This window comes from Microtus pennsylvanicus, chromosome 1 (genome assembly GCF_037038515.1).
Source record: "Microtus pennsylvanicus isolate mMicPen1 chromosome 1, mMicPen1.hap1, whole genome shotgun sequence".
NCBI classification, from domain to species: Eukaryota; Metazoa; Chordata; class Mammalia; order Rodentia; family Cricetidae; genus Microtus; species Microtus pennsylvanicus.
The window spans coordinates 208,719,169-208,740,442 of record NC_134579.1 but is presented as its reverse complement, the minus strand read 5'-3'; the positions used below and the strand labels follow the sequence as shown (position 1 = coordinate 208,740,442).

Below are 21,274 nucleotides of genomic sequence, written 5' to 3'. Positions count from 1 at the left end.
ATAGCTGAAGATGACCATGAATTTCTGATCCTCCTGCATCTACACTCCAAGTGATAGGATTAGAAACCCACTATTTTCTTTTCCCTAAAACAGGATCTCAGGTAGCCCAGTTGTTTTAAACTTATTATGTCGCCAAGGATGGCCTTGAATGCCCAATTCTCCTGCTTCTGTGTGCTCTACTACCCTTCTGTGTGCTGACATGCTTGTCATATCAGGGATGGGATGTATGTGCATGGTATCCCTGTACCACCAGGGACAGCACCCAGCGCTTCTGTCTCCTAATCAAGTATTCTACTCAACTGAACTACATCTCCAGCCCAAAACTTCATCAAAATACAGTTTTTCTTTCTTTGTTTTGCTGGCTCTTGTTTTGTTTTGTTTTGAAGAAACTGGGTTTCACTCTGTAATGGAGGCTGGCTTCTAACTGTTTAGCTTCAGTCTCAGCCTCCTCAGCTGCTTGGGACCTTATACCACCACACTCAGCACAAGTAGAGTTTTCCACAACAAGAAGAACCTGTAGGGTTAAGACAGCCCCTTTAGGGGGCAGGGTTTGCCTCGGGCAAATGCATACCGATAACTCGCTCGCTTGAGGCAGCTCCGCCCTTTCCTTCCTACCTCCTGTGCTACACGGGAACTTCGGTTCTTTAAGTTTATCATTAAAGTGGTAAATATTCTTTAATATCTGCATTGCATTTATTTACGCCGATACAAGAACCCTTCTGTGATTTTTATTTCTTTAGGTGCTATGAATGGAGACACTCAGCACGCATTCTACCACTGAGCCAAATCCCTAGCCAGAAAGGACACTATTGATTGAAGAGGAACCCTCGCCGGACCTGAAATCTCACTAAGAAATGCCACCACTCACGCTCATGTTCCTAGGGGTCCTGACAAGCAGCCAGTGCCACTCAGAGGCTGTGCTCCAATCCTGCTCACCTGATGGGGCACTGACAATGGGCCAAGTTCACCCAGAGGGGAGGGAGGTCCTGGGAGAGAAGTTCTCCTTCCCAGTTACAAGGCGAGGATGGCACCAGGTGATTACAGAAGGATCCTGGGAGTGTGTAGGGGGCACCCAGTAGAGAGGACAAATGGCTCACTGCTAGCCTGAGGGCCTACCAGCCTGTGCTAAGAATAAGTAAATGTACACTTGAAGAAGTAGAAGACTGGAGATCAGAGCAACCCCACAACCCCACAAGTCTCTTCTTCACCTATGACTTCTTGCTGGCTGTCCTGGAACTCACTCTATAGACCAGGCTAGCCTCAAACTCACAGAGATCTGCCTGCCTCTGCCTCTTAAGTGCTGGGACTAAAGGCACGAGATACCAAGCCCATCTTCATTCAATATTATTATCAGCCCAGAAGCAGTAGTAGGGGCTGAGGCTGTAGTTCAGTGGGTAGAGTGCTTGCCGAGGATGCATGATGTCCTGGGTTCAATCCCCAGCTCTGCATAAAGTAGGCACTGGGAGCAATTCCTATACTCTCAGCACTCAGGAGTAGAGGCGGGAGGACCAGGAATTCAGGATCATCTTTGGCTACCCAGAAAGTTTAAGGTTAGCCTGGTCTATGTGAAACTCTGTCTCAAAGGAAAAAAGATAGCCGAGATTCCAGGTTAATTATTCCTGTGACTACATGGATGTTAATTAACTTGGCTGTAGATGCTTATGATGATCTAGCCCAAGGCTAGATTGACAAGCCATCTTTGGCCTTCTTGCGTCCATCCTCCATGCCTCCTTTAGAAATTATGAAATAAGCCGGGCGGTGGTGGCGCACGCCTTTAATCCCAGCACTCGGGAGGCAGAGGCAGGTGGATCTCTGTGAGTTCGAGACCAGCCTGGTCTACAAGAGCTAGTTCCAGGACAGGCTCCAAAAACCACAGAGAAACCCTGTCTCGAAAAACCAAAAAAAAAAAAAAAGAAAGAAAGAAAGAAATTATGAAATAAGCAGCTTCTAGCTTAAGCTGGAAACTTGCAGACTGGGGACTACTGGTTTTTTAATTGAAAAACTGACAATCCCCTAGAGAACCAAAGGCAGGAAGCTGACCCCAGGAATCTCAGAGCCACTCAGAAGCTACGAGTGCTAGTTGTTGAAGGACTTCCGTACCCAGGGGACAGACAGACAGACAGACAGATCCTGAGAATGACTCTTCACAAGGGAAGACACTATCACTGCCCAAGGTAATCTCAGCGACTCCCCTCCTTGTGCGACCTTGGCCTGAGAATTACTTCATTCCTCTGCGAAGTGTACTGTGATTATTTTATGCACCTGCTTCCCAGGTTGGTCTAAATCCTGGATCAAGCCAGTTTCCACTAGCTTAACCAAACCAGAACTAGGTTTGTGAATGGCTCCAGATCCTTCTAAGACACCTGTGCCTGAGGCAAATGGTGCCTGAGTAGACGTCAACCTGGGAAATTCCCAGATGGAGAGAGACAAGTCACCAGACTGTGCACAGGGGTCCTGTGAATCAAAAGGTGACAAGGGTTAGCCTTGTCAGGAAAACTCAAGTACAAAGCCCAAGTTTAATACAAATTATGAGAGTGGGCCTAGAAATACAATTGTCTTTTTCCCATTACTAAACTGAACTTGCCAGTGTGTTTACAGTTAGTAGACTGTACTGTCTGCTAGGACTTCCAGAGCAAGTTACAGCTACCAACAGGACCACAGTGCTGCACGGCCCTGGGAGCTGGAGTGTGCTGCCTGGGCTGTGCATCTCCCTTGGACGCTGGTAGCTTCAGCTGACCCTTGGTGTTCCTCGGATGGTAGACACATCTCTCTGGTCTCTGCCTCTGCAGTCACGAGGCGTTCTTCTGTCCGTGTGGTCTGTGCAAGCCCCATATTCCTGAGTTCCTCCAAGTTCTGGTCCACCTCTATATGCTTTCTGACAATTCAGGATCCCTACAGTCTCCCCCACTCCTTCTCTCTTTTCTCCAAGTGGCAGTAAAGTGAGATGTGGGATAGATGATGTATTCTCTGATTTTCTGCTTGTTTGTTTGAAGCAAGGTCTGAAACTAACTATGTAGCCAAGGCTAGCTTTGAACTTCTAATTCTCCTCCCTCTCTCTCCCAAGTGCTGAGATTATAAGCACGTGACACCAGAACAGCCTCTTCTCTATTAAAAAAAAAATTATTCCTCTACTGGATGGGGGCGGAAGCCCACAGCCTCAGGACTAACCCTAAGGATCATGTTTCAATAGCCCCAAATGTTGTTTCCCCGTTCTTGTGTCCCCATTCCCATCCACAAAGCTCAATTAGGAGTCACAGGACAAAAGCCAGAATGGCAACCATGTAATCTCTTCCTGCCCCTATCTCAGCTCCCTCACCTTGGTCCCAGCCCTGAAAATGAGCTCATCTTGGTGTGTACCCACAGAACAACATGGCTTTCTTTTGAAATGCCCTGAACAACAGTCTCACTACAACTGTTGATTTTTTTCTTTTTAATTAATTTCTTCCTTATAGTTCTATTCCCAGGCCAGAGCTTTATTGGATGTAGTTGGTGGAGACATCATTTCTCTGGCTATCTTGGAGCATCTTAGCTGGCAGATGCCTCTGAGTACCAAAAGCTTAAGGCCTGGTCCCTCTTCAACCTTTCTATTTCTCATCTCAGAGTCTGGGTCATTAAAGAGCTACCCAGACATCCAGACAGCTAATGCACACAAAAGACACTCCAACTGGGAGCTGGAGAGGTGCCTCCTGGTAAGGCTTGCAGAGGGATCGCAAACAGGAGGCCCTAGGAGATGAGGTTTGTAGCATTCCAGCTCTCCAGCTAATCTCCAAGCTTACACATGCATCTTCATTAATTCCTCCTGCAGTCAATCAACAAAGGAATTAGTACCCTGAAGACATTAGGATTCGCAGTGTTCTTTTATTCGGCATGGAAAACACTAGGCCAGCAAATTCCTCCTCAGCGCCCAGCCCAAGGCTCAGGGCCATCACTCCAGACCTGACCCTTCCTCCGCCTCTGTCTGTGTTGTGTTTGTACAGCTCACCTGCTGCCTAGAAACCTCTGGGTGTGGGCAGCTGCTCTTTGACACCAAGTCCCATCGCGGAGTTGCAATGCCAGAGAGGCAGGTTCCACTCCTTGCCTTCCAGTTATCTTAGTTTCGGTTCTTTACACTGCCGCATCCTTAGGCCTAGTCTCTCGAGTAATATTGATTGCTCAAAACCACCGTCTGCCAGATGGATAGCAAGACATGTTTTCCTTCTTCACCTCCAGAGATGATGGCGGTGGGAAGAAAATGAACTAAGGCTTAGTCTTTTATTTTTATTTACTCATTTCATTCATTTTTTTGAGTCAGAATTTCCCATGGACCAGACTGGCTCTGAACTGCCTACATAGCTGAGGACAACATTGACAATACTACCTTGCACCCAGCTCTTCTATTTTTGCTCTGAGATAGGGTCTCACTCTGTAGGCGAAGCTGGCCTAGAAGTCACTACGTACCTAGCCCAGGCTGGCCTGGGGCTTGCGGCATCCTTCCTGTCTTGGCCTCCTGAATGTTGAGATTACAGATGTGTATTGTGAGGTCTGGCCTGGTGTAGCTGTTTTACTAGAAGAACACGTCAAGTTTAAATTGTTCAAGGATTCATTCCCCCAAGTACATCACTGAGTACGGTGGTCTGGACTTGATATGCACCCCAGCATTTTGATTCCTGATTAGGGTTCTAGACCGCAGAGAAAGGTCTGCTGGGGTCTCCTGAAGGTTCCGGCCATTTAATACTCCAGGAAATAACTACTGTTGGAGCCATGTTTTTAATTTGTTCGTAGAAGGAAATCTTTCCTGGAGGCTTCCTCAGTGGTACACTTTTTACTGAAAGTTTGGCCCACAGGTTCCAAAATATATTTTTACAAAAACAGTATGAAGGGGCTGGAGAGATGGCTCAGTGATTAAGAGCATTGCCTGTTCTTCCAAAGGTCCTGAGTTCAATTCCCAGCAACCACATGGTGGCTCACAACCATCTGTAATAAGGTCTGGTGCCCTCTTCTGGCCTTCGGCATGCACATAGAATAGACTATTGTATACATAATAAATAATAAATATTTTTTAAAAAAACAGTATGAGGTTGGAAGCCAGAAACCCTGGCTCCTTCCGTGTGAGTAAGCAACTCACGTTCCTGTTGGCTTTTATTTGCTACCTTCTTGGTATGTACTCAAGAGCCAGGCCCAGAGCAAGACCCTCAGGAACAGCAAGGCACAGCTCCTGCCTTGGAGAAAGCTCTGGTCTAGAGCAGCATCTGTGGAGATCCGCTCCTTCTCTAGATTACTGCTGGCAGCCGAGGTGAGGGAGCCAATACCTACACTCTTAGCATCCTGCCAGCCATGAGGAAAGCAAAGAAGCCCACCCTGGGGGGCCCGAGCCATCCACCCCTTCTCCATCAGCCTTGATGGCTTGCATATGGTTCCGGTGTTAATAGCCTCGTGCCTTGCTCTGTCAGAAGAGGTGTGCCTCGGCATGGCGAGAAAGGCCTCACGGATGCTGTGCAGACTACCATTTTACACCAGAGCCCGAATCAAAGGGAAAATGGAGAATTCTGTGGCGTGTTAAAACACCGTTGCCTCCTGGTATTTTCTTCTTTTGTTTTCTGACTAACCCAAGACTACACAGTCTTCCTTTATCTTCTGTTTATTCGTTTGTTTCACTTTGCAGTGCCAAGAGTCAAAACCAGGGTCTCAGCCCACTAAGCATGTGCTCCGCCATGAGTTGTGCCGCTAGCCCCGTCTCTGCCACCACAGAAGAGGGAACCGGTCAGTGTTCCTGTGGAGTGGAAAGAGTGCATCTTCTTCATAAAGACCCACCCAGAAAATAGAAATAAAAATCTATTCAGACCTGCCTGGCTGTGGTGGGGCATGCTTGTAGTCCTAGCACTGGAGAGGCTGAGGCAGGAGGATTGCCTCTAGTTCGAGGCCAGCCTAAGGTCTAGTTAGCTGAAGCCAGCCAAGGCTGCATAGCAAGACCATGTCTCAAAGGATAAAAACAATCTCGTTGGACTGAGGGGTGTGTCTTAGTCATTGGGGACTTGTGTAGAAAATGCAAAACTTTGGATTTGATCCACAGTACAGAAGACGAACAGAGGAAAACCAGAGCGCAGTACATTCTCAGATCCTGAGAATGAACATGAGGTACGCTGTGGGCGGGGCCCAGCTGTGGGCGGGGCCCAGCTGTGGGCGGGGCCCAGCTGGGAGAGAGCTTGCCTAGACTGCCGAAATCCTTGGGTTCAATGCCCAGTACAGTATAAATAAGGCATGGAGAGCCGAGCTTGTACTCTCAGGATGTTGGAGGAAGAGGCAGGAAGATCAGACATTGAAGGTCATTGTCAGCTATATAGTGAGCTTGAGGCCAGCCTGGGAGGCCTGAAGCTGTTTCAGATGCGAGAGATAAGAGCATTCTGGAAAACAAGAGGACATTGGTCGGCTTGCATTCAGCTACTCTGTGGAAGAGGAGACTCGAGAAAGACATAGTGCTAACCAAAACAAGTGCATGGGACTCTGCGATGTGGAGGCTGCCCTTACCTGCACAGAGAATAATTCATTAAGGAAGCTGTTCTTGGCAATACAGCAGCACAAGGCCACCAAGATGAGCTTGGGGTCAAACTGAGCTGCGGAAATGTCACTCCATTGCTTTCAGCTGTCTGACCTAGGGCCAAGGACTTGACCTTCCCACGGCTTCATTTTTCTCATGTATGAAGTAGGACAAGTACCATTGAGAACTGTCTTGTGTGCATGTGTATGTGTGTGTGCACGTGCATGTACCTGGCATTGAATCTAAGGCATCTGGTGCCCTATGCAAGCACTCTACCACTGAGCAACATCCTCAGACCTTTTAGTATTTTCATTCAGATAGGGTCTCGCTAAGCTGACCAGGCAGGACTTGAACTCGTTCTGCACCTCAGGGAGCTCTCGAACTTGATATACTCCTGCCCCCACCTCACATGCTTCCAGCACTGTAGGTATGTACTATAAGCCTGGATATCATGTGGTTATTGGGAAGCATCATTACAAACATACAAGTCCTTTGTTCATGCCCCTGGCCTGTGGCAGGTACACGTTTGTAAAATATTAACATTTTTGGGTTTAACTATAAAATTTCCCAAAATTATAAATAGGCTTTATGTGCAACTTACTATATATATGGACCTTTGGGAATTCTCAAGGTCTTAAAAGTGGCAACTTTCTAATATAAAATTAAACCTGACTGCATGGGCTCTTTTAAAAAAGCATTGCACGGCATTGTTTCCTGGTGTTCCCAATTTTTAATTCGTAAGTGAGAAACATTCATAAAAGTCAAACACGACTGCACCCTCAATACAAACATGTCTCCCCTGCATCTGTTTTTATGCAGCCCCTGGCATCTACTTAGTCTCCGTGAATAGCTTCCTTAATTATATGAAATCAGCCATTTACTGTGTAGTAATGTACCAGGAGAAAGCACTCAGGCAACCCGGCTCTGGGGAAGGGCTCTGGAAGGCCTGGGATCAGAAACAGGAAATGCCTCAAGTAGAGTAATAAGAGCCTGGTGCACTGTGAGTGGGCTCTTGTATGGCTTACGCTGGGTTTCCACATCTCGAGAGGCTGGACAAGCAGGGTGTGTCTTCCTCACAGACACAATGGATTGCTTCTAATTCTGCAAAAATGTTTGCAGCAGCCCCCGTAGACAGGAGACTCCCCCACCCAATGGCAGTGTGATGTCTGGAGCAGCCCCCGTGGGCAAGAGACCCCCAACAGTAGTGTGGTGTTTGCAGCAGTCCCTATAGACAGAGACCCCCCCCCCCCAAAGGCAATGTGGCATTTGGGGCAGCCCCCATGGACAGGAGATTCCCACCAATGGCAGAGTGGTTTAGTGCATCACGAAAGGCTCTCTGCAAATTCTTCGATGTTACTTTGTTTCAACAATGGAGCAAAAATGGACTTCTTGTGTTTTGTTTTGCTTAGTATTTGTGACATAGAAGGTTCTTGTGATGAAGAAATGTATGTGGAAGACCAGATGGAGTCTCTGAGGCACAAGAAACAAGAGGACAGAGAGCCAACCTCCCATCTGAGGTATGGAGAGGTGGTTCTGGTCTCAGTACTGCATTATTGTACATTAGAAAAAAAAGCCACCCACTCATCATTTCCCTAGGAAAGAAACAAAAGCTTGCATCTTCTTCATAAAGACCCACCCAGAAAATAGAAATAAAAATCTATTCAGACCTGCCTGGCTGTGGTGGGGCATGCTTGTAATCCTAGCACTGGAGAGGCTGAGGCAAGAGGATTGCCTCTAGTTCGAGGCCAGCCTAAGGTCTAGTTAGCTGAAGCCAGCCAAGGCTGCATAGCAAGACCATGTCTCAAAGGATAAAAACAATCTATTTGGACTGAGGGGTGTGTCTTAGTCATTGGGGACTTGTGTAGAAAATGCAAAACTTTGGATTTGATCCACAGTACAGAAGACGAACAGAGGAAAACCAGAGCACAGTACATGAAAGAGAGCTTAGAAAAGAGGACCCTGTGCTAACAGAGCAACTTCTTTAAAGTGAAAGTGGCTCTGGAGGGAAAGCTGGGTGACTCCCAAGACAGAGGTACACTGCAACTCATGAGTCTAGGAAGCTACTCGGGAAAGAGTTAAGTCACCGATGGAGCAAGGAGGACATTTTTCTAAAGCGGAGTTGGGGGTGAGTCATTGTACTTTGACACAGGCTTAAGCATGAGGGTGGAGTAAGAGAAGCCTTTGGAAAGAAAAAGACAGGAAGAGCAGGGCTGTGGGCGTCTCAGAGACAAGTTGCAGTAAGAGAGACATACCCAAGTGTAGGTACTGGCTTCTCAATGGAGGATGGACTGCTATTTAAAAGTGCAATAGCCCTTTCAGCAACCTTATCATTAGGGACATTCCAATATAAATAAGGGAAATCTTGGTTTGGAAAAAAAAATTTAAATGAAATACGTTGCCCGACATCTACTCAAAGTCTGTCATTCTCGAAAAGGCATTTGCAGAAATGGGAGGCATCAGGGTCCTGGCATAACACGATGTCATAGTTCTGGCTTATAGCAGGTCTTATAAAGCAGGCACAATTATTCTGTTGCTACAGATTCAAAGTTATCCCGTCTGTCTCACTTGCTGCTAGGGAACATGGTCAGGGAGGTGGGGAAGGCTCAGAGCCACAACAGAGTGATCCACCCTCTTGGGTTACTCACAAGGGTCCCAGGATATGTGGCTGGGGGCTTCTGCCTTTCAGAAATTCGGGCTTGAGTTCTCAGTAGTCCTCATTGTCCGCTATGTTCAGAGAGTCCGGTTTTATCCCAGACTTTTCCAGACCCAGGCCAGCTGGCCTTGGTGAGTTCCCAATAGAACATCCCCATTGTTTCAGTGTGTGGGTGCACCCCTCGCGGTCCTGAGTTCCATGCTCGTGCTCTCTCTCCTTCTGCTCCTGATTTGGACCTTGAGATTTCAGTCCTGTGCTCCACAATGGCAATGGGTTTCTGATCCTACTGCACGCACTGGCTTTGTGGGAGCCTAGGCAGGTTGGATGCTCAACTTACTAGACCTGGATGGAGGTGGGGGTTCCCTGGACTTCCCACAGGACAGGGAACCCTGATTGCTTTTCGGGCTGGGGGGAGACTTAATTGGGGGAGGGGGAGGGAAATGGGAGGCGGTGGCGGGGAAGAGACAGAAATCTTTAATAAATAAATAAATAAATAAATAAAAACAAAAAACAAAAAAAAAAAAGAAATTCGGGCTTGAGATTTCATAATTAGATGTTTCCAAAAGAAGAGAAGAATTAACCTTACTGGTCTTTCTGCTTCTGAAACATCCGCACCACCATCCTTTATGGCTTAGGACTGTGAAGGGATGGTTTGGGGTAAGACCGCTGATATGAGCAGAGCCTGAGCCATGAGTTCAAGACACTTCTGCATTTCCACACTTCCAACCTCTGGGCCTGTCCTATCATACACTGCACGCGGCTAAGTGTGGGATAAATGAATGAACTCTCACCAGGATGCAGGACTTTATGTTTTTACACATGAGCTTAATATAAATTGAAAAGGTAAAAAATAAATATACACAGAATTATAAATGATACATTGGTGATAGATGCTGTATTAAACATTTATTTCTCTTATTTGAAATTTTGTGAAAGTCAAGTTTAAGTTAATTCCTAAGGTTCTTCAAATGGCTGTAGAGGATAAGGGTACCGCATGGAGCTAAGACTTCTGTGAGGCGAGGGGTCTGCAGCTCAAGCCACGTTCAGGACTGGGTCTCCAGCACTCACGTTCACTTTGCACATAGCAGATGCGTGATAAGTGATAGTCGGTGCGTGATAAGGATGTTTAAGAAACGCAAAGCGTTTCTGAGCATTATGAGCACTCGGAGATCATCTCTATTTAGGTAAAAATTCCCCAAATCTTTAATTAAACAATTGATCAAGATTGTCTCTGTTTAGGTAAAGTCCCAAAATCTTTAATTAAACAGTTGATCAAGATTGTCTCTATTTAGGTAAAGTCCCAAAATCCTTAATTAAACAGTTGATCAACCATTTACTAGAACTATGACAGTTAAGAATAGGCAGGTTTGCTGGACAGTGGTGGTGCATGCCTTTAATCCCAGCACTTGGAAGGCAGAGGCAGGAGGACCTCTGTGAATTTGGGCTAGCCTGGCCTATAGAGTGAGCTCTAGGACAGTCAGGACTACACAGAAAAACCCTGTCCCGAAAAACAAAAACAAAATCCCAAACAAACAAAAAGAAAAAGAATGGGCAGGCTGTGAATGAAGACAGATGGAACTCCGGCCTTCTTCCTGGGTTCTTCCTGGTTTCTAAGGTCACAATCTCCCGATCAGCATACTCCTGAAAGTCCTATAGTGTTTTAATTAACTCTAACAAAGAATGCAGACTTTCCACATCCCTTACTGGTTTGTACCAACGTGCTTCCTAAGCAGGTTTAAAGAAAACTGAGGGAGGAATAATATGAGCCACCACAGGTTTATGGGGTTCCCATAACAAAACAAAACCACAGGATAGCCATCCCTGAGAAAGATCCTGAATTCATACAATGGCAAAGATCCTTCATCTCCCAGGATGGGCATTTGCTCCTAAGCTTTCTAGCTGTGTATCCACCCAGTCAAGCCCGCTCTGTCTGACTCACGCCATGGAGATGCCTGCCTTGGCAACGCACTTGGGTCTTCTCATCTCAGGCCTCAGCAGAAGTCCAGGAGAAACAAGAGAGCCAGCACTTGTACCCCTCCCCTGATGCCATTCTGCAGTGGTCCCTAGAAGGCGGAGGCTGGAAAGACACACTGTGTCCTGAGCTAAATGCTGTGTGGTGAGGCATGGGGGAACCTGGGTGGGGGAAGGGAGACTCAGTTGCCAGATGGCACTCCTCTCTCTCCATTTCTTTCTTCTTCTGTGGGTCTTAAAAGACTGAAAGGGATCAAAGAAATAACGAACATCAAAGATTTTGGTGGAGAACATGGAACACAGATCTTTCTCCTGTCTCCTCTCCAGTTCAGCTCTTCCACTCAAAATAGAAGAACACACTCAGCCAGCAGTGGTGGGGCACACCTTTAATTCCAGCACTTGGGAGGCAGAGGCAGGCAGATCTCTGCAAGTTCGAGGCCAGCCTGGTCTGCAGAGTGAGTTCCAGAGAAACCCTATCTTGAGAAACCAAAAGAAAAAAAAAGAACATGCATACACACACACACATAGATATGTATATACATACTCATATAGGCACCACACACACTCACATGTACACTCAAGAAAAAATTAGTAACTATGTGGCATTAAGGTAGTGAAAATGTCACATTAGTCCAAAAATCACCCCCACTAGCAATCTGCACAGGATCAGCCATGCCCTTGGCCACGGCAGAACACTCAGAGACTGACAAACCAATCTTGGCTCAAGACCTTGAGTCACACTGTACTTGACGTCTGTGATATGACTTTTGGACTGAGACACACTTAGGGCATTCACCACGCCTGTCACACGTAACACATAAACAGGAAAAAAAACGTAGTTTAAAATTTAAACAGCTCAGCTTCCTAGACAAGTCCTCTTGCAGCAGAAATCATAAACTAAGCTTACAGTCCTCACCTGTTCATTTTGCAAAGAAGATGTGTTTCAGCTAGTGTGTGTGTGTGTGTGTCTCTGTGTGTGTGTGTCTCTGTGTGTGTGTGTGTGTGTATACATGTGTTGTGGTGCTAGGGATCAAACTCAGGGCCTTACATATGCTAGGCAAGAGCCACTCACAGCTACAAAGCTCATCACCAATTCCATTAAGGCAGCCCTAGACGTTGCCCATCCAGTGATGGTTTGGTGCCTAGAGATGCCCCTGGGAGACTGGAAGGAGTACATTGAAGACCCGGAGCCAGAAAGTTTAAGATCTGGAAGGGAGCTGAGCTCTTCATTTCGGTCCTCTCTCTTCCAGTTCAGACGTCAGTGCTGCTATCTGGTTTTCAAAGAGCAAAGCTGCAGGTCTTTGACCCTTTCAGTGTTTCAAAGTCACCCATTCCTGAATGTTCAGCATCTTGAGGTGTTGGTACCACCCTGACTCTGCCACCAGTAAGTAGGTGCATTGATTGGTCATTAATAAGTGCCTAGCGCTTACTCCAGGAATTTGTTATCTTAGTGATGTAACTCCATTTCTGTTCTGAGCTAACGCTACTAAGTATCAACATTGACTTAAGGTAACCCAAGCTGTCAACCAAAGCACAACTTCAACAAAAGACCAATTCCTCTATTAAGTTTTGAAAAGAATGTACTACCCATTGCTAGGAAATGCCAGCATCAGGAAGCTGGACTTGAGCGGAACTTTGTAGTGTTCGTCTGCCTGCCACGAACACGCTAAGTCCCTGCAGCCAGCTGTCATCTGGTAAGTCAGGCAGCACTTGAGATTCTGTGACCTCCATGCCTGTCTCTGCCCAAACAGCCACCGAGAAGGCTCGCGTGGCCTTGTGGTTATGCCAGCCTTCAGAGGGACTGAAGAGGCCCTGGCACAGAAGCGACAGGGAGAAATGGGTCCAAAGTCTGGGTCCCTGTCCCCAGAGAAGGCTGTGAATGGAGGGGAAACCTGAGCACATCCTCGTGGGGATCATAATCCAACTGTAAAGATAAGAGCCCCCGTGAGTGTGCCATGCTGCTCAGTGGGAGGCGGCTGTGTGCCAAAACAGGGACGGCCCTGCCTGAGGACAGCCTCAAGGTGTGGGAGTGACTGGGAAAAAAGGCAGCACAGCAGGCCATGAGAAGAGGAGGAGACGGTGTGAGAGGGGGAAGCTTGGAGCAGAGGTCATGCTGGGATTGCAGTGGCCTGTAGGTCACGCGGGAGACAGACCTGTCTCCGGCTAGACACCCAGAGCACCAAAAGTTCCTGAAGAAGAGAGGAAAAGAAAACACTGCTTTCTGAAAACAAACACAGGAACCATGCTAGATGGGGGAAAGAGAAGCAGAGGTTGGCTGGGGGCAGGGCCCCAGGACCATGGTCAGCATCTTGGCCCCTGGGTTCAGTGGTGGTGTCTACCTTCCCAGGCCTGCTCCACTAGGATCTGGAAAGATGATATTTCTATATCCTTTTTTATTTTAAAACTCACCTTTGTGGGTTTCTACCTCATGTAGTTTAAATGAACTTTACTAATGTAACAGGAAGTGCACATGACATGTAAGCAATTTAAAACAGAAGCGTTCAAGTTGGACACGTTGACTCACATCCATGACCCCAAATATGCTAAGAAGGTTGCTGCAAGTTCACGGCCAGCCAGAGTTACACGGTGAGGCCTGGGACAGCCCTGCGCTCCACACTTACAAATACAAGTCCATGTGTTTACTCTCTAGACTTCCACAGTGGAAACCATGAGGCTGGCTCTGGTAATGAGGCAATAAAACAGCCTCTGCCAGAGTCCTGGCCTCTCAGCAGGCCTGGGAAAATGGTTTATCCTGGATCCTCTGGCAGCTGCTGATATAATGAGGAAGTAATAGAAGGAGCCATCCGGGAAGGAAGTCTGAACACTTTGCAATTCTCTTTCTAATCCAAACACAACAAAATCTCCTCAATGCTAGACTGTGGGCACAGGCTGTGAAATTCCACACAAACTGAACCTCCTGATGTGAGAACTTTCACAGTGAATTTATCTGTGGAGCGTAGCACAGGAAATCAGAGCACTTTGCAAGAGAAGGGGAAATCAATGCTGAAATCAGTTTTCTTTCTTTCTTTTTTTTTTCCTTTTCTTATGTTCTGGTGCTTGGAGCAGAACCTAGGGTTTGGGGCATGCTGGGAAACACCTATACAACCAGCCAGCTGATGTGGTTTTAAAAAAAGCCATTCCCAACTGAGATGGGACTTCAGCAGGATGGGATGGGCAGAAGCAGGCTGCAGACCTATAGAAGAAGGGATGAAGTGGCTGCCCACAGACTACCCTCAGAAGGTGGCAAAGGCAACGGTGAGAAGGAGCAAGATTTGGGGAGTAAAGATGCCTGTAATCCCACAGAGTACTCAAAGCTTCATTAAAAAAAAAAGAAAGAAAGAAACACCCTCCCTTTTCTCCAGGAGATCAATCCACAGGGTAGACACTGCAAAAACAATCCAGACTTCTGGATAGGTGGACCTTTTACCTCCAAAGTACCTCAGAGCTTGAAGAAAGCAGTCAACCGGGGTGATGCCAGCTAGCATGGAGCACACAGAGTGAGATGGGGTGGGAGGAGGGGCTGGGCTTGAGCACTGAGTATTTCTGGAATTCCCGGGTCTGGTCTCTTTTTGCAGGATGGCCACACTCAGGCCTGCTACCCCCACTATCTGCATGAATGAGTTGCACACAGAGAAACCTCTGGGTCCTCTAGGCACAGAGTGACCACGCAGAAGGGGCACTGCCAGTGCTGGGAATGGACATACTCTGGGACCGTCATGACCATGTCTGGCTGCATCTGCATGCTTGATGGACGCTGGTCAAGGGAGTGAGGACCACAGACTAATATGTCTTGACTCGGAGGAGATGGAACCATAGAGACAGGTGAGTCACGTATCTGTCCACTCTGGAGAAAGGCGGGATCGCTGCCAACATAGCCACACAGTGTGGGTATTACAAAGGTACAGGGCTGGGGACCTTAAAGGAATTTATACTACAGCAATGGTTTGGGGGGGACAGTGAGCTTACAAGGGGCGTGACGTCTTCCTGGCCTGGTGTCTTTGTACAACAGAGAACACCTGCAGATCCCTAGAGTATCATAGAACATTATACTTGCACCCCCTTCCTTCACAGTAGATAAACTCCAAAAAGACTCCCAGAAGCTACAAATCATTGTTGAAAGTTATGTGGCACCGGTTCTCGGAGAAAAGTGTGCGGTTTTGAGCCACTTCCCTGTGGCGAACTCTAATAACTGAAAGCACATAGTAACACATAGCACAGATGTATATTACCATGACCCTGACCCAGATCTCAGAGCTCACACCCAACTCTCTACATGTCCCAAACCCTGACTGTCAGCATCTTTACCACCCCATTTCAAAATGAAGACAGTAGCCCGGGAAGAGATGATGCCCAAGACCACACTCACTAAAGCACAGAACCAGGATCTGAATCTACAAAGTGAAGCCCCGAGGCCTGTACCCTTGTCACTGCAATGTTAAATCTTAGACACAAGGAGAGATCCAGACCTGGAGACACAGATCTTTGGTCCTAGTCACTCAGGCTAAAAGCAGAAGAACTGCAAGCTTAACAGCAATCTATTTAATGAGACCCTATCTCAATATAAAGAAGTAGAAAGAAATCTGGGCAGGGGTGGCACATGGGAGGCTGAGGCAGGAGGATCTCAGTGAGTTTGAGGCCAACCTGGTCTACAAAAGTGAGTTCCAGGACAGCTAGGGTTGTTTTACACAGAGAAATCCTGTCTCAAAAAAAAAAAAAGAAAAGGAAAGGAAAAGAAAGGAAAGGAAGGGAGGGAGGGAGGAAAAGAAAGAAACAAGAAAAGAGAAAGAAAGAAAGAAAGAGAAAGAAAGAAAGAAAGAAAGAAAGAGAGAGAGAAAGAAAGAGAAGGCTGGGGAAGAACTTACGATAGAGTCCTTGCTTAGTGAGACCCTAGGCTCAATCTCCAGCATTTTTGGGGGAGGGGCAGGGAGAGTAAAGCAGAAAGGAAACTGTGCTGAGGACAGTGCCTGGTGCAGCCCTTGGGGAGAAGGCAAAACCACATGTACACCGTGGTGAATGACAGGCCACTGAACCACACACAGCTACGGCAATGAGCCTCAGAAAGGCAGGCATGAGTGGGGAGCCTTGCAAAGCAGATGGTGAAGGAGGGAGAAGCCCATGCTAGACAGAAAGGATAGCAAGGGCACGGTTGGATGATGGGTTCAAGGGAAAGGAAGGGGTGGCATGTGAAGAGGCTACAAGGGCCTTGAAAACCAGGACACTGGCTTTGATCCTACAGGATATGAGGGGCCTTTAGGGTACCATTAGGATGTGACATGATGGTACATGAGAGTGACGAAGGTCCTTTAGGAGGGTAATTTGATGAACTGACACACCACAGTAAACAGCCGGTCATCATCTCTGTAGTGGGGATGTGACAATTTTTCCACTGCACAGAAGATGGGTCCTTTTGTTTTATTTTATAGACAAGGTCTCAGACAGTGCAGGCTGGCTTTGAACCTCCTATGTAGCAGAGGAGAACCTTGAACTCTTGCCTTTAGCTTCCCAGTGCTGGGATCAGAGGTAGGAATCAACATGACTCTTGATGCAGTACTGGGGACTGAACTCAGGCCTTCATGTATGCTTGTTAAACACTCTATCAACTGAGCTACACTCCCAGCCCCTGGAAGGGGAAGGTAGGAAGAAGTCCTTTCAGAAATGTGCTCACAGAGTTTGGCCTTTCAAGTTGAACCTTTTTGCCACCTCGTTTAATTTTCCATTAGAATCTTGAGGCCCAATACTGAGGTCCTCCAGGCTGTGGGTCTGGGGGCAACAAACTGCAGAGGTAGCCTTTCCACCCTGAGCATTTTCCTCTTACATGTCAACTTCAAAGCCAGAGGGGGTTAGGAGGTGTGGTAGTTTGAATGTAATTGGCCCCCATAAGCTTATAGGGAGTGGCACTATTAGGAGGTGTGGCTTTGTTGGAGTAGGTGTGGCCTTGTTGGAGGAAGTGTGTCACTCCACAATGCGGAGGTGGGCTTTGAGGTCTCATATATGCTCAAGCCATGCCCAGAGTCTCAGACCACTTCCTATTGCCTATGGGATCAAGAGGTAGTTCCTTCTCTACTCTCAGTTCCTTCTTCAGCACCATGCCTGCCGGAATGCCACCATGTCCCACCATGATAGTAATGGACTAAACCTCTGAAATGCTTTCCTTTATAAGAGTTGCCAGAGTCATGGTGTCTCTTCACAGCAATAGAAACCCTAAGACAGTAGGTATTATGCTTTATATGTAAAAATGTGCCCCCAAAGCTCACCTATTTGAACACTTGGTCCCCAGCTGGTAGTACTGTTTGGGGAGGTGGGATCAGGCTGGAGGAAGTAGATCACTACTGGTCAGCTTTGAGGGTGATAGCCTTACTTATGGTCTATCTGCTTCTGCTTCCTATTCTGACAAGAGGGAGGCTGAGGAACCCTGTGGCACACTAACACATCCATGGCACCATCTGCCACCATGCCTTTTCCACCACTGTGGACCATCCCCTCAAACCATGAGCCAAGAGAAACCTTTCTTCCCTTAAGTTCATATGTGAGACATTTGGTCACAGGAGTAAGAAAGAGAATTATACAGTGGGCCTGATGCAAGTGCGACTCTTGCCCCAACCTCAGGCCAGCCTGCTCACTAAGGACTCCTAAAGACATAGAGACAAACGAAGTCAATACTGACCTCCAGCTGTAGCCAGGCTACTCAAGATGAACAACTTCACATCCTTCTAGAAGCTTAGATGCTCTGCAACTTCTCGATCATTCTGTCCTGAAAGAAAACAACAAAGAGGCTCATTGAATTACTAATAGTGAACTATCTCCACTCATGTAGCATCAAATGAAACACTGGCAATTCATGGGCAAGATGGAGTAGAAATGAGAATGAAAGTCTGTGGTGATACATGCAGAAGTTCACTGGTTGAGGCTTCTCTTACTTTGAAAACAACCAGCCCTCTTCTTCGCTGGTACATTGTCAACGAGAGCATCACATATCCTTCCTACACAGTGGTGGTGAGAAATGGTTACAATGTATCCTTCCTATACAGTGGTGATGAGAAATGGTTACAGTGTATCCTTCCTACACAATGGCGGTGAGAAATGGTTACAGTGTATCCTTCCTATATAGTGCTGGTGAGAAATGGTTACAGTGTATCCTTCCTACACAGTGGGAGTGAGAAATGGTTACAGTGTATCCTTCCTACACAGTGGTGGTGAGAAATGGTTACAGTGTATCCTTCCTACACAATGGTGGTGAGAAATGGTTACAGTGTATCCTTCCTACACAATGGTGATAAGAAATGGTTATGAAAAGCCAAGGTTGACAATGGGAAGTTGATTGCCCCTCTGCAGCTGAGAAAACCATTTTGGGGATGGTTTCTCTTTGTTGCTTATGTTCTGGGGAATGTAAAATGAAGGACACCCAAGTTTGTACTTGAGAGTTCAGAATTTTGTACACAATACCTTTGTATAGCAGAAGGGACAAGATGCAGTCTGTCACCTACAGCCTAGCAGTCAGTTTCCGGTCAAGTCTGAAGTTCAGTAACCAGGGTACTTCCTGTGAAATGGTAATTAACCTAGCCTGAAACTGTAGCTTTACAAGGGCTTTTGATCTAGAAAATTCCTGAGTTTCACGTTGGTTTAAAATTTACTTTATAATCTCTCTAAATATGGAAGTAATTTTCTAATAATAAGCCCAAGTCTCTGCATTTCATAGAAAAACGAGCCCTTCAGGGTTTAATAAAAAGGTCCCCAGGACAGTTCCATATTTTCAGACAGAAGTTGACTTTTCCCCAGAGAGCAATTTGCTTCCTGCCACCTTGGAAAATCTTAGTCCTTGAGCTGGTTAGGACCTTGGACTAGAGGAGTCCAAACCTCTCATCACTCTTAAAAGCACTGTGTTATGAAGCCAGTCAGTTAGAGATCTGGCTGGAGGACACCAGATCAAATGGATGGCAATGAGCATCTGTTGGCGCCAGGATCCAGGCTCTCTGCTTCAAACAGGTGACCTCACAAGCAGCTCTCAGTCTCCTATGAAGTACACACAGCATGTCTCCATTTTACAAATAAGATCACAACATATCAGGGAGGCTGTGCTCTTTGGCTCAGCGCTTGGATCTGAGCAAGGCTGACAAGGCAGGGGCCATGTGGGTGCTAGGTACACAAAAGGGGCGATTAGCACATTTTCTGACTGCAGAGAGCGCACAATGTAGTGTGGGTGGGGAGGGGAACTAGGTGTCTTAAATAGAACTCTACTGCTCAAACTCCAGCTTCTGACACATTAGAAGGACACGGTACTTTCTAAAATGGGTCTCTCTCTCTCTCTCTCTCTCTCTCTCTCTCTCTCTCTCTCTCTCTCTCTTTTCTCCTTCTTCCCTTTCCCTCAGTACTGTAGACTGAACCTAGAGCACTGTACATGCAAGACAGGAATTCTAACACTGAACTATTGTCCCAGCCCTACTTTTACTTTTCATTTTGAGACAGGGTCTCAATAAATTGCCCAGGGTGGCCTTGAACAAATCCTATAACCCAAGGTGGGCTTGGAACTTGAAATCTTCCTGCCTCAGCTTCCCCATTAAGCAGCTGAGATTTAGGCCTTCTCCAGATTGCAATGCCATGATACTGTTAGGTCAGTACTTCAGAGGCCAAGACAGGAAGATCCCAAGTTTCAGGCACAATAGCTAAACCTTTGCCGGAAAAAAAGGTACATATATACATACATGTATATATGTATGTACGCATGCATATACATGTACGGATAAATAAAGTAAAACCAAAATAGACAGATTAGAAAACAGCATGAACTAACTGACAGTAGGAAAATTCACAGGGATGTGTATCTCTGTCATTTGTGAGCCTGTGTGCACTGCTCTACAGTAGAAAATCCATTCATAGGTTATGGTGACAAAAAGGCATGAGGGCTGCTGAGTTCAGAACAAAGTGACCACTGTTTTTTTTTCAAGGTTCATGTGAAATGGTAAGTGCAGAGGAGCCAGTGTCTGCTGGGGCAGAACCAGCACAGAGATCCAGAACAAGCTAGCTACAGCCTGTTCCTCACCAAGGATGAGGTGCTTGGGGTTAAGAAGATCTCTCAACACACTTCAGGGATAGGACAGTGTTCAGGCTAATTCTATATCAACTGGACACAAGCTACAGTCATCAGAGGGGAAGGATCCTCAACTGAGAAAATGCCTCTATAACATCAGGCTATGTTAAAAGATAAACAACATTGTAAAAGTTTTTCTTTTTCTTCTCCTTCCCAAATTGCTTTTGGTTATGATGTTTCATCATAGCAATAGATAAGTTTAATTAGGACAGACAGGAAAATAATAGAACAAGAAAAAAAAGGGGTTCCCCCTTTCCTTCAACCTGAGACTAAAGGATGGGTACCTATGAAGCCATGGGAAAACTCCATGACACCAGCTCTGTACCTATGGCAGAACCCTATGCCTAATTGTTAGAAATGAAGATGCTCTCGGACAGCGAACTCCATGAAAACAGGAGCAGATCCAGAACAGGGTCATTTGTGGAAGCAGGACTGGGTCAGCTACCCAGATCAGAGCAGTCCTGAGATGTGAGCTACCCAGGAGCGAGACCGAACCAGCTATGTAGGCCCGAGTGGGCCTGAGAAAGCAAGCTCCACGGAGCGGGAGCAGATCTAGTCCAGGGACATTTGCAGACCAGGACTGAGCCAGCAACCTGGGCCAGAGCAGACATGAGACAGCGAACTCCACAGGAACAGGTACAGGGGAGCAGCTGCTGAGTGAGTGAGCCAGAGCCAGAGACCACTGCGAGTCTAGATGTGAATCTGGGACCTTCAAGGGAATAGACCTAAGCCAGGACCCCTGTGGGTCTGGGCATGAGTCTAGGACCTCTGAAGAACTAGAACTGAGCCAGGAACTCTGCAGGTCTTGGCATGATTCTGGGGTTTCAGCTCAGAATTCTATAAGACTTTCAAAGAAGAACTAATACCAATACTCCTCAAATTATTCCACACAATAGAAACAGAGAAAACTTTGCCAAACTCTTTTTATGAGGCTATAATTACCCTGATACCCAAACCACAGAAAGACAATACTAAGAAAGAGAATTATAGACCAATCTCACTCATGAACATTGATGCAAAAATACTAAATAAAATACTAGCAAATCAAATC

The 21,274-nt window shown here is 46.6% G+C and overlaps 1 protein-coding gene across 1 annotated transcript in view; it reads right to left on the bottom strand.

The window, feature by feature from the left end:
- Scaf8 (SR-related CTD associated factor 8) overlaps positions 1 to 21,274 on the bottom strand; it is a 197,046-nt gene that overhangs the window by 3,743 nt on the left and 172,029 nt on the right. Inside the window, exon 22 of the transcript XR_012908000.1 lies at positions 17,803 to 17,889. The gene's annotated coding sequence lies outside the window, so the exon portion shown is untranslated. The remainder of the gene's footprint in view (positions 1 to 17,802; positions 17,890 to 21,274) is intronic.